The following is an 18,691-nucleotide window of genomic DNA, read 5'->3' on the forward strand; positions in this document are numbered from 1 at the left end:
GTGGCTCTGAGTGACTGAAATAATGTATTCAATTAAACTATTATTTTGGTCACAACACTTTATTAAAATGTGATCAAATTTAATAAAAAAATTCAGCTAGCTGCTAGTCTCCTGCTGCATTAACTGAGAAGAACATGCATTTACAGATACACAACCTAATCCTTAGGAATAGATACTTGTTCACACTCTCGTTTTCAGTAGGCCTATAATAATCTTTTTTTTTTTTTTTTAATTATAGATCATAACTGATTAAATTCAACTCGTTATAAATGTAAAAAAAAATACTGCAGGTGTCACGTGGCCTACAAGCTTAGACGAGAAGACGAGGGATGACTGGATGGTGACTTAGTTGACTGGATCGAGGTAACAAGGCTGGTATATCTGGAACTTCTAGCAGTCAGCAAGGTACAGTAGCCTACAGTAAGTGAGTCTACACTGTAAAAAATTATTCCCATGATTTGTTAACACAACAAATTTTCTTTTGTCAAATCAACTTAGATTCACTAAGGTTGTTCAGATAACAAAACATTTTTAGTTTAGGTTGATTAAACTAATGGCTTGACGGCAATGCACTGATATAAAATAAAAACATTAGTTGATTCTACTAATAGAGATAGTTCACAAGACCTCTGAGTCTTAATTTTCCCTGCGCATGCGCCGAACGACCGGGAGTAAACAACAGAGACGACACTTGAATGCGAAGGCGCGATTTTCTTCTCAGCCTCTTCAGAAGCAAGGAAAGACGGTTTATGGTAAGTAATTTTTAAATTCAATGTCTTATAGGCTGTTTTTGTCTAAGGGTAATTAAATTTATTTCCTAGAAAATCAGAAGATGGTTTAAATTAATCTATAAGTAATAATTTCCCCTCAGAAATTCCAGAAGTTTCCATTGAGGTAAAATAGTGTTTCTTATGTCATCTTTAACGTTACAGTTTAGTAAGGCTGTTAGTGAAGCGTTTCAACCTTCCAATAATCCCGATAAATAATAATATTTTAGTCATTTTTCATTTTCCCCGTGATTAAACACGAATGCGTAACGTTATTGCCCGTTTTAAAGTAATAGCAGCTAACGTTAATAATGCATTCAGGTTGAACGGCATTAAGTCGCCTTATAGAGATTGTAACGTTAACGTTACTGTTATACTTATGCTTCTGAAGCAATAAGTGTTCAAATTAATCTTTTTTTTTGTGATATTTCAGACTTGTTAAGCTTATGGACATGTTTGCCACACGACGTAACAGTTAACTTGGATCACACCAGAACGGGAAGACGCCATTTTCTTCACAGCTGGGCTGTTTATGGTAAGTAGCTAACGTTCATTTTAAAATTCAATATGTCTCTGTCTCAACTGGTTTAGTCTAAGATTAAGTTATTACCCTTCTAGGCTGCCGAGGTCTGGTATTGTTAAAAAAAAAAAATCGCTTCATCTAAATGGCATGAGACTTTACTAACGTTATACTTGCTATACTTCAGTACAGTAAAAGTGCTACAGTTTGTTATCATAGTAATTTTATAGTAAATCCAAAAGCAATGAATGGTAAATGAGCCAAGAGCAGAAATTTCATATAATTGTAAGTGTTTGTTTTCCACCAGGTGGCAGAAATAGTCCATGTTATTTGCATGAATGAAAATGAGTAATGGGGATCTTATTTAAAGTGAATTTTACTCCACAACTGTACAGTTAAATAATATAAGTTAAAGGTGGAATAGGTCATCTGGGAAATGCTAACTTTAGCCTGCTAGCTTTGAAAACATAGATCCCCCTCCTTGCAAATCATGTCCAAACCCACGCCTACTCCAAAACCATGAACGAAGCAGAAGCGAGTCGTATGGAAGTAAAATAATGGCAAATGTTTTTGAAATAAAAAAGCCTGTTGAATTGCACTACTTGAAAAAAAAAAATGCATTGCATTAACCATGCTTGCATTTTAATGCATTGCATTTTTATGGGCTGAAATTCAACATGGTTGTATATTTAAGCTGTGAATATTTCATTTCAAACACATTTTCATTAATACAAATTAAATAATAATAATAATAATCCATATTCAAATCTTTTATATTTCACTTCCAAAATATTCAAACTGTTTAAAAATACAACCTATAATATTCAACAGGCAATTTTCAGTCCATTTTATTTCGTTTTACAAATTCACTTCCACAAATTCGACAGTAAATTCAACATTGACATCCAGGAACTGCAGGAAAAAGCAGTAGATTACCGAGCATAATCTCCATCTGCTGTTAATCAACCTCACCAGCAGGGGGCGCAAGCGTGTGTTGTTGACGAAGACCAGAGCAACAGTTAGAGCAAGCCATTCATTCATAAAAACTGATTTATAGAAATGTAAGTGTATTTGTGATTATTATGAGGACTGTTTTTATGTTTAATTCAGTGTCTTCACGGTCCCTGTGTAGCCTACATGCATCTTTCTCTACCGTGAACGAGATTATAATGTTATTCCCCGATGCTGATGTACAGAACGAATGTTACATTTGAGGTAGACATTATTTCTCTTGGTTGTTTAGTTGCCTTAACTTTATATCGTGGCGATGTGTTGCAGGCTACTGGGTTTCCCTCAATAATTCAGGATTGCTGGACATATAAAACGCTTAGCTTAATGGACTAATACAATGATATAAAAGACCAAACTCGCACTTTATTGAGAAGGCTGTACTATATGGCTACAGGCAAACAGACTCAGAATATGAACTTAACACGCAAAGTTTCACGCTAAGCGTTTCCCAGTGATATACTGGTTATAAGTTGGCTTGACGTTGGACATTCGCGCATTTAGGGACCGTCTCTAAAGTTACGTACGACATTGGTATACACGTTTCTAACTTCAATAGCAAACTTCTATTTATTTGAATAAATATAAATAAATGAAAAAGGTGTACATCATGCTTGACACCTACATGAACACTTTAGAGTTGGTTTATGACTGTAAGTCATTCTCTTCCAATGCTATTGAAGTTAGAAACGTGTATACCGATGTCGTGTAACTTTAGAGACGGCCCCTAAATGCGCGAATGTCCAACGTCAAGCCAACTTTATAACCAGTATATCACTGGGAAACGCTTGGTGTGAAATTTTGTGCATATTCTGACTCTGCTTGCCTGTAGCCAAATAATACAGCCTTCTCAATAAGGTGCGAGTTTGGACTTTTATATCACTGTATTCGTCTATTAAAGGACAATTCCGGCGAAAAAATTAACCTAGGGGTAATTAACACATGGTTACCGAGTCGACCGTTCTCTGGGATGTGTTTTCATGATAATCGAATGTAAAGAGTTTTATCTCTAAAAACAGATTAGCTTATAACGCTAGTATATGGGGCATCGAATATAAGTAAAAAGAAGTCGCTAGTTAATACCACTAACAAGGCTCAAAATAGCCTCACACTAACACGGTAGCATAATGAGGGTCCCTACATGCAAACCGAAGCATTGAGAACTTTGTAAGCGTACAGACAGTTTAATAAGAAAATACTTTATAAAGACAGTATATTACGTGTATACAGGCAGGAGCCATCTTTGGAAAACAGTCTCGACCAGTCAAGCCACAAACGTCGTGCTAGTCGATAGGTTTAAGTCACAGTTCAGCTCACGTAGCACGCCGTTCGTGGCTCAACTGGTCGAGACTGTTTTCCAAAGATGGCTCCTGCCTGTATACGCGACGTGTACTGTCTTTATAAAGTATCTTCTTATTAAACTGTCTGTACACTTACAAAGTTCTAAATGCTTCGGTTTGCATGTAGGGACCCTCATTATGCTACCGTGTTAGTGTGAGGCTATTTTGAGCCGTGTTAGTGGTATTAACTAGCGACTTCTTTTTACTTATATTCGATGCCCCATATACTAGCGTTATAAGCTAATCTGTTTTTAGAGATAAAACTATTTACATTCAATTATCATGAAAACGCATCCCAGAGAACCATCGACTCGGTAACCATGTGTTAATTACCACTAGGTTCATTTAGCACCGGAATTGTCCATTAAGCTAAGCGTTTTATATGTCCAGCAATCCTGAATTATTGAGGGAAACCCAGTAGCCTGCAACACATCGCCGCGATATAAAGTTAAGGCAACTAAACAACCAAGAGAAATATATGTCTACCTCAAATGTAACATTCGTTCTGTACATCAGCATCGGGGAATAACATTATAATCTCGTTCACGGTAGAGAAAGATGCATGTAGGCTACACAGGGACCGTGAAGACACTGAATTAAACATAAAAACAGTCCTCATAACACCGTGTCCTAACTACACGCGACGCGATAAAATTCCAGCGACAGCAAGTGTGTCTGTCCACACTAGACGCGACGCGACTGTGAGACGCCACACGTCAATCAAAAATCACAGCCATTCAGAACAGCGTGTGGGCGGAGTCTCTCTGTGAAAGCGCACTGCTGGAACGCACTCGCATTGGAAATGGGTAAGGACATAATCAAATCAAGAAATAACATTATTAAAAATCAAAACATTAACTAAATATACTCATTGACTAATTTTGTTATGAAGTACAGTTGTATGTTTGCATAGAATTCAGTTTGAACGCTATATTATATGCTTTCAAAATCTGAGGTAAATTATCCATTATCACTTGTGGCACAGTGACCTATTTTTAACTAAAAATAAATAATGTGTACCCATAACCAGTGTAATTTCTTCATATGACAATCAGTTTATTCAATCTTGTTCATAGGGAAATTCATATCCATCCCGTCTGTGTGGGCGGATCTGTCAGCCGCGACGTCGCAGAAATAGGAACCGTTTCTAAATTAGAAACTTCGCGTGTCACCGTCGCGTCTGGTTAGGACAAAAACTCTGATTAACATGGAAAAGATACCTTTTATCGCGTGTCGCGGTGTCGCGTCGCGTGTAGTTAGGACACGGTGTAATAATCACAAATACACTTACATTTCTATAAATCAGTTTTTATGAATGAATGGCTTGCTCTAACTGTTGCTCTGGTCTTCGTCAACAACACACGCTTGCGCCCCCTGCTGGTGAGGTTGATTAACAGCAGATGGAGATTATGCTCGGTAATCTACTGCTTTTTCCTGCAGTTCCTGGATGTCAATGTTGAATTTACTGTCGAATTTGTGGAAGTGAATTTGTAAAACGAAATAAAATGGACTGAAAATTGCCTGTTGAATATTATAGGTTGTATTTTTAAACAGTTTGAATATTTTGGAAGTGAACTATGAAAGGTGAATATAGATTATTGAATTTTTATTAATGAAAATGTGTTCATTTTCCGATGGAAAATGAAAAGTTGCGATTTTCTAGGCCGTTATGGCTAGGAACTATACTCTTCATTTGCAACTTTTCATTTTCCGTCGGTCTTAGTGGAAACACTGGAAAATACTGTGGAAACAAAGACACCTATATCTTGGATGCCCTTGAGGTAAGCTAAAACATATCAAAAATTAATTTCAAAGTGAACTATCCCTTTAAATAAGAAAAATATCAAAACTCTTTGGTAATTTTTTTGAGAGAGATGCTAACGGTCTAATCAGAATCAATGATCTATGCTAAGCTATGCTAAAAGTGATAATGCCAGACACGGAGTTCGGCTGAATGGATTCGAAAACGGTAAAACTGTTTAACTCTAGGGGAGTTGGAAAATGACCCTATTTCAAAAAAAGTGGAGTGTTCCTTTAACACTCATTCATTGTTACCTACAAATGCTTTGTAAATTTGTAATTTTGTGATTCATAATAATTTCCTTTTTCTCTTATTAGCCAACTGATGAGGAAGAGGTGGTGAAGGGGATGAATGTTGGACTCTTGGTGGTCACAGAGGAGAACACTGCAAACCTCCTCCCAAAGGAAATAATTGATGTGGCTGTGGTGTTAGAGGAGGACATTGTGCTTGATGGCTTAAAATAATATTAAAAAGGATATTAAAGGAGAATATTTCTCAAACAGCAGTAAAAGGGTTAGTTTACCCAAAAATTTAAATTGTCATTACTCACCCTCATGTCGTTCCAAACCTGAAAGACATTAATTTGTCTTTGGAACACAAATTAAGATATTTTTAATGAAATCTGTCAACTACCACTGTCAAGCCCCAGAAAGGTAATAAAGACATCATTGAAGTAATCCATGAGACTCCAGTGGATTAACCTCAAGTTTATGAAGTGACGCGAGTGCTTTGTTTGCTCAAAAAAAAATATATATTTACAAAATATTAATCTATCAATCTCCAACGCACGTTCAAGTTTTTTTTGTGCAAACAAAGCACTCGCGTCACTTCATAAACTTGAGGTTAATCCACTGGAGTCACATGGATTACTTCAATGATGTCTTTATTACCTTTCTGGGGCTTGAAAGTGGTAGTTGCATAAACTGTCAATGGATTGACAAAAAGCTCTCAGATTTCATTAAAAATATCTTAATTTGTGTTCCAAAGACAAATGAATGTCTTTCAGGTTTGGAACGACATGAGGGTGAGTCATGAAAATTTAAATTTTTGGGTGAAATAACCCTTTAAAACTAACCCTGCGAAGCAGGTTTCTTCATCTATTCCAGATTTTTAAAGGCTTATACCAATTTATAACATTTTATAATGAAAGGGTTAGTTCACCCAAAAATGAAAATTCTGTCAGTAATTACTCACCATCATATTGTTCCAACCCCGTAAGACTTTCGTTCATCTTCGGAACACAAATTAAGATATGTTTGATTAAATCTGAGAGCTGTCTCACTCCTCCATAGGCTTCTTAAGGGATTGAAACTTGCCAGCCCAGAAAGTTATTAAAAACATCATTAAAATAGTCCAAGTGGCTCAACCATATGTTTATCAAGCGGCGAGAATACTTTTTGTGCGCAAAAATAGGGATGGGCATTTTTGTAATTTTCTCATTTCGATCATCAACAGGTCTCAAAAACGAGTAATTAGGGGGGCGGGGCTTGTGCGGGGGGCATGGTGTGTCCGTCATGAAAATGTTAGGAAATGTTACATGTAAGACTGTTACGATAATTAATGTTGACAAATAAAAATATGACATTAAACATGAAAACATGAACGTATGACTAGAAAAAATAAAACTATGATGCATCAATGTTTTCGAAAAAGAAACATCTAAAAGGAATAGCTGCTTGAGGTAAAGCTAAAGAGTAAATGATAGTAAACTGAAGCACGTTCTACGACAACCTATGAGATTAATAATCAGATATCCTAGATACAGAACATAAACGTAACATTACAACTTGCATGAACAAAAGGACGCGAATGCGCATGTTAACTAGTTTTTTACAGTCAGTGGTTTGATAGGGAAATTTTGGATGCGCTATTCCCTTAACAGCGCGCTGATACACGAGCAACTAAAGCAGAGAATTTACAACATTCTATCACAATCCTGTTCTCATTATAATGCTGAATATCTTGTGTATGTTTATCAAGCGACGAGAATACTTTTTGTGCGCAAAAAAACAAACAGAACTAATGACTTTATTCCACTATTCATTATATTTTCCGTTGGCCTGAGTGTATTTGCGTAGTATATCTGCGCAGCGCGTCTGTGTTGCACGTCACACGCGTCACACACATGACTAGCGTCGGCCAATAGTAAGCCTACGTGGTGACGTGCAACACAGACGCGCTGCGCAGATATACTACGCAAATAGAATATCAAATAGTATATTTGTTAATGCAAGTTGTAATGTTACGTTTATGTTCTGTATCTAGGATATCTGATTATTAATCTCATAGGTTGTCGTAGAACGTGCTTCAGTTTACTATCATTTACTCTTTAGCTTTACCTCAAGCAGCTATTCCTTTTAGATGTTTCTTTTTCGAAAACATTGATGCATCATAGTGTTATTTTTTCTAGTCATACGTTCATGTTTTCATGTTTAATGTCATATTTTTATTTGTCAACATTAATTATCGTAACAGTCTTACATGTAACATTTCCTAACATTTTCATGACGGACACACCATGCCCCCCGCACAAGCCCCGCCCCCCTAATTACTCGTTTTTGAGACCTGTTGATGATCGAAATGAGAAAATTACAAAAATGCCCATCCCTATTTTTGCGCACAAAAAGTATTCTCGCCGCTTGATAAACATATGGTTGAGCCACTTGGACTATTTTAATGATGTTTTTAATAACTTTCTGGGCTGGCAAGTTTCAATCCCTTAAGAAGCCTATGGAGGAGTGAGACAGCTCTCAGATTTAATCAAACATATCTTAATTTGTGTTCCGAAGATGAACGAAAGTCTTACGGGGTTGGAACAATATGATGGTGAGTAATTACTGACAGAATTTTCATTTTTGGGTGAACTAACCCTTTCATTATAAAATGTTATAAATTGGTATAAGCCTTTAAAAATCTGGAATAGATAAAGAAACCTGCTTCGCAGGGTTAGTTTTAAAGGGGTTATTTCACCCAAAAATTTAAATTGTCATTACTCACCCTAATGTCGTTCCAAACCTGAAAGACATTCATTTGTCTTTGGAACACAAATTAAGATATTTTTAATGAAATCTGAGAGCTTTTTGTCAATCCATTGACAGTTTATGCAACTACCACTTTCAAGCCCCAGAAAGGTAATAAAGACATCATTGAAGTAATCCATGTGACTCCAGTGGATTAACCTCAAGTTTATGAAGTGACGCGAGTGCTTTGTTTGCACAAAAAAAACTTGAACGTGCGTTGGAGATTGATAGATTAATATTTTGTAAATATATTTTTTTTTTTGAGCAAACAAAGCACTCGCGTCACTTCATAAACTTGAGGTTAATCCACTGGAGTCACATGGATTACTTCAATGATGTCTTTATTACCTTTCTGGGGCTTGAAAGTGGTAGTTGCATAGACTGTCAATGGATTGACAAAAAGCTCTCAGATTTTATTAAAAATATCTTAATTTGTGTTCCAAAGACGAATAAATGTCTTACAGGTTTGGAACAACATGAGGGTGAGTAATGACAATTTTATTTTTTGGGTGAACTAACCCTTTTAATGCTGTTTGAGAAATGCTTTTTAATATTTGTTGAGATTTGTTATGAAATGTGGCCTCACTGGCCTGATATTTTGTGGTTATCTTGTCAACAGTTTTCTTATTTCAGTCACTTTATGAGGTTGTACATACTCGCATACTCAATACTTGTTTTGTTTTATTGAACAGACAAAATATTGTTTTGAGCAAAGGATTTTTGAAATTTGAAAAATGAAATTTTCATGTCATGTTCATTAAATGTTTTTTTATTTTTATTTATTCTATTGCACTTAATTCAAGCTGATGTTAATGTCATTACACTGGCATTTGTTTATTCTCACACATGCTTGACATTTATAGCAACAGCTTGTGTCCTGCTGCTTTAATGTGTTTTAATGTTTTTATTGAAGCAGCAGTTAATTCTATCATACTCATTTATACTAAAATATACTTGTCAGACAATTCAATGAATTCATATTTGTGTGAATGTTATAATAAATGTTAAAGTTATGGTTTATTTGTGCTGTTATTCCAGAATTCGTTTTAACAAAAAAGTATTTGTCATGTTAAGTTGTGTTGAAGTTGATTTGACTCATAATTTTAAGGCAACCGTGTAAACTTTTCAGTTAATTGTTACAACAAACTATATGTAGTTGATTTAACTCATAATTTTAAGGCAACCGTGTAAACTTTTCAGTTCATTGTTACAACAAACTATATGTAGTTGATTTAACTCATAATTTTAAGGCAACCGTGTAAACTTTTCAGTTAATTGTTACAACAAACTATATGTAGTTAAGGTTAAGTTGAGTGAACTTACATTTGTAAGTTAACTTAATTCCTTTGATTGCTTGAATAAGTTGATATAATATGTAATCTTAAGTTATGACAACAAAACAACGTTAAGTTAAAAAATAATCTTTGATTGAAATAACAAAATAATAGTTGAAACAACAAAATCACTTGTTGTAAAAACTCACATTTTTAGTTTCAATGAACTCAAAATTTTAAGGCAACCAGGTAACTTACTTTTTTGAGTCAAACTAACAAATCATTTTTTACAGTGTAGCATTGATGAGGTCAGACAAAGACTGATGGTGTGTGTACTGTAGTGCTGGTGATGAGGCTCAGGCCTGGCACCCCCATGGACATCCATGTACCCCCCCTCCGAACGAGGGGAACGGACTTGAAAATAGTGTGGAATTGCCTCACTTTAAATCACTGTCTGCTGCTGCTTCTGATTGCTTTTAGATGGAAAAGCTGCCCATAACTGCTGGTCTAGGATCTGTTTTCTACGTAATAATAGCATATCAGCGCAACAGAGTTGGCAAATGATCCAGTGTGTATCTGTGTTTGAGATCTGAGCATCAAAGGTTTCTATTTGCAACGTGTTTTGTAATGTAGTCAACCACAAACATGTCTTTTGATTTCTTGACGCAATGGTTTTTAAGTTAGAATCCACTCACTGCTTTAAAACACTGTTCTGTAAAAAAGTTCTGCACACTTGCAAATCCTCTCACTATAACAATGAGACATTATGTAAATAAGAGATTCACTGTGCAGTCAGCTTCATTGTTTATAATAGAACTTTGTGAAAAAACTTGCAGAGCAAATCTCCAATTTGCCAGGGTTCATCAGGGTCAAGTGTGATTTTGGAACCAGCCTTGGTCCAAATGCAGGATTTAGCTTTATTAGGTATAGGCATTAGGCCTAGTTATGTTGGCGATTAGGTAGATACATAACATGAAACATGAAATTAAATATTGACATGTATAGAAAAATGACCTCAATAACTAGGTGTCTGGTTTTTAATCTGATCCACTTTTAAGTCTGTGATGTCAATGGTCCAGGCCTTTTTTTGCTCATTTTGTCCAGGCCTACTTTAGCTCATTTGCTGGCCCTGTGATCTGCCCTTTATGTCTGTCTTGATGAGAAAATGAATGTCAGCGTTTTAATGAGGGCTTTTAGAACATTGAGGGATTATAATTCATTTGTGGAAACTGTGGAAATGACAAGTATGAAAATGTAAAGTACTTCTAATTTATTACAATGAAATATTCATAAAGTATTAAATCCTGGGTAGGAAATGAGGTGTGTGGCTATACATTTAAATTATTTGTTCTTTCTTTTAACATGAATAGGTATGTTCCCCATTAAAGAAATTGTCACACAAAATGAGAAGCCTTGAATTACTGAGAAACCAGGCTTTTGTGTCTTTGGTGGATGGAAAAAAGATAACTAGCATGCACATAAAATAGAAGGTAGTATTTCTTTATTCTAAATACTGGATGGAAACATTTAGTCATGTATATTCAATCATATAATACTGTCTATTTTGTCTGGCAGTGCTTTATTTGAGCGGGTAGGTTGGTTCACAGGGGGCTTGGAGAAGTAGTTGAGCGTCTACCCTTGATCTTTCCAAATGTTCTCTGGGGAGATGTAAAAATGTTCAATTTGTGCGTCATAAAATGCTTATTGAGATTATGTCAATCATCCTGAGTGACAGATGGGCACACCCATACCGGCTTTGTTTTCCCAATAGGACAGGATATGTAAATCAACCTTCTGCTGGCACGGCTGTGTTCCCATATGTCAAACTTTAATGAGTAAGCCATTTCTTTATAATTTGTCTAAAGCAGCTGTTTGTACTTTATAGTATGGAGTTATATTGGACTGACATCTTCCAAAGAAGGTGAATGGAGAATATTACAGAATTAAAATATTAAATCCACATAATTATTATTTAATTATTTATTGTGCATTTTTAGCATATAGTTACAAATGTTTGACATAAAAATGAAAATAAATCACTAGAGGGAGCTAAACAGTCAGCTATAAAGGCTAGATGCCGCAAAGGCTCCATAAACATGGTCGCACAAATGCATGTTTACTTTAACAATGGTTTTGTTTTTGTTTGTTTCTTATGTAAATGGAAAATGCCTTCAAAACATTCTTGGATTAGATTTTAGAGAGAAAGAAATTGTGAATACTGAATGAGAGTATTTTTCATAAAGGTCAAATCAAATTGATTTGTATAGCACTTTTCACAATAGTTTAGTTTAGTCTAGTTTATTAATGTATAAAGCACATTTAAAACAACAGATGTTGAAACCAAAGTGCTGTACAACAATAAAGAACATACTGAAAGGGATATTTCACCCAAAAATGAAAATTCTGTCATCATTTACTCACCCTCAAGTTGTTTCAAACCTGTATGAATTTCTTTCTTCTGTTGAACACAAAATAATATATTTTGAAGAATGTTGGTGACCAGACAGTTGATGGACCCTATTGACTTCCATAGTATCTTTTTTTTCCTACTATGGAAGTCAATAGGGTCCATCAACTGTCTGGTCACCAACATTCTTAAAAATATATTATTTTGTGTTCAACAGAAGAAAGAAACTCAAACAGGTTTGAAACAACTTGATGGTGAGTAAATGATGAATTTTCATTTTTGGGTGAACTATCCCTTTAAAACATCTGAAAAACCAATTGGACAAATTAAAATGATACACCCTCACACAGAATTAAAACATAAAGAATAAAAATAAGTCTTCAAATAGGATTTAAACGTAGAATAGAAGGGGAATATCTTATGTGAAAGGGAAGACTATTCCAGAGCCCAGGAGCAGCCATGTGACCGAGGGACTGAGAGGAGAAATAGATTTCATGACCGAAGAGATCTAGAGGTAGTATGTGGCGTAAGGAGATTGCAAATATACTGGGGAGCACATCCATGTAGAGCTTTAAAAACAAAAAGCAAAATTTTAAAATCAACACGGAACATGACCGGTCCGGTAGCCAGTGTAGGGAGGCAAGTACATGTGCACGTTTTCTTGTGCCAGTCAAATATTTGGCTGCTGCATTTTCAGACTTTTCAAAAATTATTTAGGCAAACCCAGATAAAGTGAATTACAGTAATCTATGATGTGATAAAAGCATGAAACAGTTTCAAAGTCCTTCTTAGAAAGCATCCTCTTGATTCTGGCAATTGATCTTAACTGGAAGAAACTACTTTTCACCACAGCACTGATCTGCTAATCCAACAACAATGTAGGATCACAAATTACACCAAGGGTTTGAACACAGTAGTGCATATTAAAAGAGAGGGGACCAAGCTGATTAGCAATGCCAGAAATAAGAGCTGATGGGCCAAATTATTTGATTATTTCTGATTATTTCAGTTTTATCGTATTTAACTGTATTGTCCATCCAATACACATTGTTTCAAAGCAGCTTCACAAAAAATCATTATATTAATGTTTATAATATCTTCATGATTTATAGTCGCATTTAGCAAATTCAATATTTATAGGTCATGATGTATTAATTACAATATTTAAAGGCCAAAATAGTAGCTTAACACACATTTTATATTCTGTTTCGTTTATGTTTTGGCATTTAAAATTTAGTAAGACTTTACAATAAGGTTTAATCGGGGGTGGCAGTGGCTCAGTGATTCATGTAGTAGGTTGTCTACAAACCAGAAGGTTGGTGGTTCTATCCCTGTTTCCACTTGACCAAGTGTCGAGGTGTCCATGAGCAAGACACCTAACCCCAGCTCCCGACGGGCTGGATACCACCTTGCATGGCTGACACCGCCGTCAGTGAATGAATGGGTGAATGTGAGGCAATATGTAAAGCGCTTTGGTGGCCATGGGTCTGTTAAAGCACTATATAAATGCAGTCCATTTACCATTTAATTTATTAGCATTAGTTAACTATATTATTTACCCTTAGTAAAAACTAATGACAAAAAAATATTCTAAAGCATTTAATAATCGGATTTTATTATTTAATCTATCTAATAATGTTATTTCAAAATTGTATACATAAATAAAATAAAACAATTGTGTCTGTTAATATTTTTAATTGACCTCAGCAAATATGAGCTAACCATGAACATTTGTATGTTATTAACAAAAGTTAACTAACACCGTAACACATTTTTTGCCTGTTAGTTAATGTTAGTTAATGCATTGAATGTTAAATGCACAATATGTAAGATTTTTGGATTAAAATGAAAAGAAAAAAACTAGAACTATATATTTTGTTGACTTATGTACTTATCCCAAATGTTTCCAACAATGTTTGAAACCAGCAATTTTAATCAGTGTAACCATAGACAGTATATAAGATGGACACAGCGACCCCATAGGTTTCAACGGAGAGAAGTGAAGTCAATTAGAAGCACTCACTTCCTGATCGCCAGGCGAACTGCGCAGGCTCAAACTGAGCTTGACGACGTAGATGTGACGTGAGCAACCTGTAGGTCTTCTAGTAGCTGTGCCGAGAGAAATCTGAATCATTCCCTTCCGAATCTCGCAGAGACGGAGAGCGTGAGCATTAGCTGTCCATGAGCTAGCAGCGGGAGCAACTTTATCACTCTCTATGGGCTTCTCCCTTGACTTTATGCCTCCACGTCCTCCCGATTGCTTGCGAGCTTCTCTGCCTGTCCATACGGTAATTTCTCGACTTGTGCGACAGAGTCGCGCGGTTATGACGCAATCGTTAGCCTATTTTTACAAAAACTGCTTCTACGGGGCCATAACGTAAGATACAAGGTAATGGAGCATTTTATACATTTTCGTGTTTCTTTAGAAATAAACAATGGACAAATGGAGTCTTTAAACGCCTCAGATGTAAAGTTACTCGCTGTCAAAGTGACGCCAAAATGAATGGGAGTCAATGGAATGCTAACAGCAGGTGGGGGTCCGCTAGCCAATGGCGGCGCCCGGGGAGGCTTCAATGTCTTTCGGAACACTGCCCCCCTGAGTGTAATGGCCCGTGTCATTGCGTCGCTTGTCAATGACGTCATATTTGCTTTACCCTCAATTTCTGGTTCTACTTCCGTAGAAACCATGGAAACACCAAAGACGCTTTGTTTTTTACTAGACAGGTGAGCAACTGTTTGGATACCTATTGACAGAAATTAATGATTGTTATATAGCTCAACACAGTAAGTCGCATTGTTTGAATATTGTTTTCTTGTTTATTAGTAACATGTTTGTTTGTACCATGCCTCAGAGACAACACTATTTTGTCAAGTGGCTAACATAGCATAATCGGATAAAGCTTTATTTGCAGTTACAATAATACACCATTATCTCCACCATACAGTATATTTTTTTATTATTTGTGCCATATAGCAAAAAAAATCATCCAGCTTTTATTAATACAATATTCTAATATCGATCAAGCTTACTGCAGTGTGCAACAAGTGTCTCATACCAGCCACCGAGTAAATGTGCGTAAACGCTATAGCATAACTTTCAACATATACTCAAATGTATTTTAGTATAATTGTTTTGACCAAGTAAAACAGTGCTGCGTTACCCCACAATTTTAATTTAAAAAAGTCAAACAAAGTGAGCTGTATGAATAGTAATTCAGCACTTACGGCTATAAAAAAAAAATGTAAATAAAATAATGTGGATTTGTGTGATCAAACATAATTGTAACAAAGTTGAAATCAGGGAAGAAGGAGGCTGACTGTTAAAAGGTGGTTGCAGCAGAGCTCAAAACTTCTCAGGAACAATGAACTAAATGCAACGTAGAACTGACAAAGACCTGAGAGAAACACAAGGCTTAAATAGACAGCAAACAGAGGAACTAACGAGACTAATTAATGAGAATCAAATCAAATCAGTAACTACGGAAACAAACAGGGAGGAGGCAGAGAAAGACAGAACTGAACTAATACACAGATTAACCAAACACAGACAATAGGCTTGTTCAACTTTATTCAGCGCTGACTTGAAGCAGTGCATGCCGGTTAGAAATTGTGTCCAACTTGAGACAGCACCGACGCTATATGTATGCCATCAAAGTACCGCGAGAGCGATTCGAGAGCAGCCGGCTGGTTCATTCTGCGCAGCTACTCCAGAGCGGCTGCACGAGCTCTGATGACGACACAACTGTTCCACGATTGGCCGAATCCACCGCATGACAACGATCACGCGTGTTTCGTGTTTCAAAACACTACATTGGTATTTAGTATTGGCTTATGTTGAACTTTATTCTTGTACAAACAGACGCTGTATTTAGCAGTACATAAAGTATTAAATGGAAATGTATCTGAAATGTCGGTGTATTTTTTATAAATATTGCATTTATTTCACTTCAGCTGTGGTAAAGTATGCAAACTCAGAAAGCAGAAAGAGTCCGACTTCACGTCTCTGTTTTCAGCTACTCCCTGCCTGCTTGCGTCAACTCTCGCCGATCGGTTACATCCAGCCACAGCCGATGTCAAACACACCTAAGAACAGAAATCAAAACAAGCTCAAAACGTGACACAGACGTTAAACAAACTTTAATAGTAACTATAGGCATAAACAACAATATGAAAGGCAGTGGCCGACTGTGGCATATAAGCATGATAAAAATGGCAACCTTAAAATGTCCTAAACTCTTGGCCTGCCCTGCTTCATACCACATTAACGTTAATAAAACTTTAATACATTAGCACACTCATGAACACAATTTCTGTCGGATTGCTTTCCATCGGCTGAGAAGGTGAAGACGACCCCTCCCATGATGCCGTGCTCATTCATGGCGTCATCAAGCTACGTTTTGTTATTGTTTTGAATAATGACCTCTAGCAGAAAAAACTTACATACTGTGCCTTTAACTAATGAGACCTTATTGTAAAGTTACCTAAAATTCAATAAAAGTATATAATAGACTTTTTATTGACAAGTTCAATTGTGATAGCTTAGCATTTATATAGTGTGACAACATGCTCACATGTATTTTGTCGCAAAAAGGTCAATGCGTGTTCAATAAATCTTTTCTTCTGGCCAATAGTAATGGAAATGTTCAGTAGATTTTTGTAGCCAATACTATAAGGTTTGTGTCTATACAGAAACTGACTTTTAAAAAGCAATTCTGAGTTATATTCACTGGGGTAAAAAGTGTGACAACCAGCCCCTCTCATTCACTATATCCTCAGCCTTGTACCTACTGTAATATGTGACCATGGACCACAAAACCAGTCACATGGGTACATTTTTTAAATTGAGATTTATACATCATCTGAAAGTTGAATAAATAAACTTTAATTTGATGTATGGTTTGTTAGGATAGGACAATATGATAGATACAACTATTTGAAAATCTGGAATCTGAGGATGCAAAGAAATCGAAACATTTAGAAAATCGCCTTTATTAAAGTTGTCCATTAAAGTTCGCGATTGTGCTGCATTCCCTCACACAAATAAATGTTTTATATATTTTCAGTAGGAAATTTACTAAATATCTTCATGGAACATGATCTTTACTTAATATCCCAATTATTTTTGGCATAAAAGAAAAATCGATAATTTTGACCCATATGTATTATTGGCTATTGCCACAAATATACCCGTGAGACTTGTGACTGGTTTTGTGATCCAGGGTCACGGATGAGGACGAATAAAGCGTGCAGCTCTGACAGAGAGGATAACAAGTGTTCCACATGTTGCAGTCTGACTCTGCTGATCTTTAATTAGACACGCTACATGATAAATAAAATCATCATATCTATTCATGCAGAGACAACATAATCAAACAAAGGCACACTGGCAAACACATACCGGTACCTGCATGCACACATCATCTTGCAATCTAAAGTACAATCTGTAGTTACTTCAGACTGTTGACCATATAATTGCGTATAAGCATGCATGTTTAGGATTGCAAAATAAATTGATTTATCTGCTATTAAAAGGAAGGAAAACATTCTTGTTGTTGATGAAGGGAAATTTGGTACAAATGCATGTCATTTGGTAGACACCATCTAAATTAGGCAGATGCAACCACCATATCTCACTCCAATATTCAGACTAGTGCTCAACTGATTTGTAGTTTTCACTGCCGATTCCTAAATTATTACGTTTAGTCCCCTGAATCCCTAATATGTGGTTACATCTTTGGGTAGATGCCAACATCTGGCTGTACATTTTTTCATATTCAGCAGCCTAATGCGATATTTGGCCCGATGTTTGCTCCATGTGTTAGGAAGATATCACACTTCTGTTGTTTATGCATCATAAAAATGATGTCCAATTCAGCCTATGTGCCATGTTAAGAATTGTGTATATTGTTGGGCAATATTAATATATTTGAATGGTTGATGGTAAGGATATTATTGTTTACTTTAGTGCAATTAACATTCTTGGCACTGTGTTGAGTCACCAGTTGATGTCAGATGTCCAAAAAAACATTAAAAAGACAGTTTAATATTTACTAATAAATATTGTTTGATAAACGTAGTAATGTTTTGCATGAATCCAAGCTTTAATGTCTGAATTACTGAGAGACTAAATATGACTTGAGTTATTTTAATGTGATATGCTTTTTGCCTCTCTATCCATGCCTCTAATTTGTAGTCTCATATTAACACTTTTCAAGTCAATCCACTTCAAGCTTTTGTTTCAAAGGGGTTTTGTACCAGGTCTATTTGAAAACCCATTATTCCAATAGAATGTAAGACATTAAAGAAATTGGAACAAATTGAATTGGATTTTAACAAGCAGTAGCACATGTGACTCTCTTTGAAGCCATAATGAGAAATTATTAATTATATTGGGGAAAAATACAATTATCTACAGTTTGAATTTCAAAATGAATAACCTGAACCTAAAAAACACCAAAAAAGGAAGGAGAAATGGATCCTTTCCATTGATTTTTTTAGGCTTTTGTTTCCTTATTTGTGTTCAGGGAGTGAGACTGAAGCTAGCAGTGTCAATC

At 35.8% G+C, this 18,691-nt stretch overlaps 1 protein-coding gene and 1 long non-coding RNA gene across 2 annotated transcripts in view; both read left to right on the forward strand.

The window, feature by feature from the left end:
• Nucleotides 1–289: 289 nt before the first annotated feature.
• gulp1b (GULP PTB domain containing engulfment adaptor 1b) overlaps nucleotides 290–18,691 on the forward strand; it is a 108,895-nt gene continuing 90,493 nt past the window's right edge. The window contains exon 1 of the mRNA XM_079627636.1: nucleotides 290–405. The gene's annotated coding sequence lies outside the window, so the exon portion shown is untranslated. The remainder of the gene's footprint in view (nucleotides 406–18,691) is intronic.
• LOC307007094 lies at nucleotides 532–6,004 on the forward strand. The gene is made up of 3 exons (XR_013799580.1): nucleotides 532–752; nucleotides 1,201–1,302; nucleotides 5,754–6,004. It is a non-coding gene; the product is annotated as an uncharacterized lncRNA (long non-coding RNA).

This window comes from Phoxinus phoxinus, assembly GCF_949152265.1.
Source record: "Phoxinus phoxinus genome assembly, chromosome: 11".
Classification (NCBI taxonomy): Eukaryota; Metazoa; Chordata; class Actinopteri; order Cypriniformes; family Leuciscidae; genus Phoxinus; species Phoxinus phoxinus.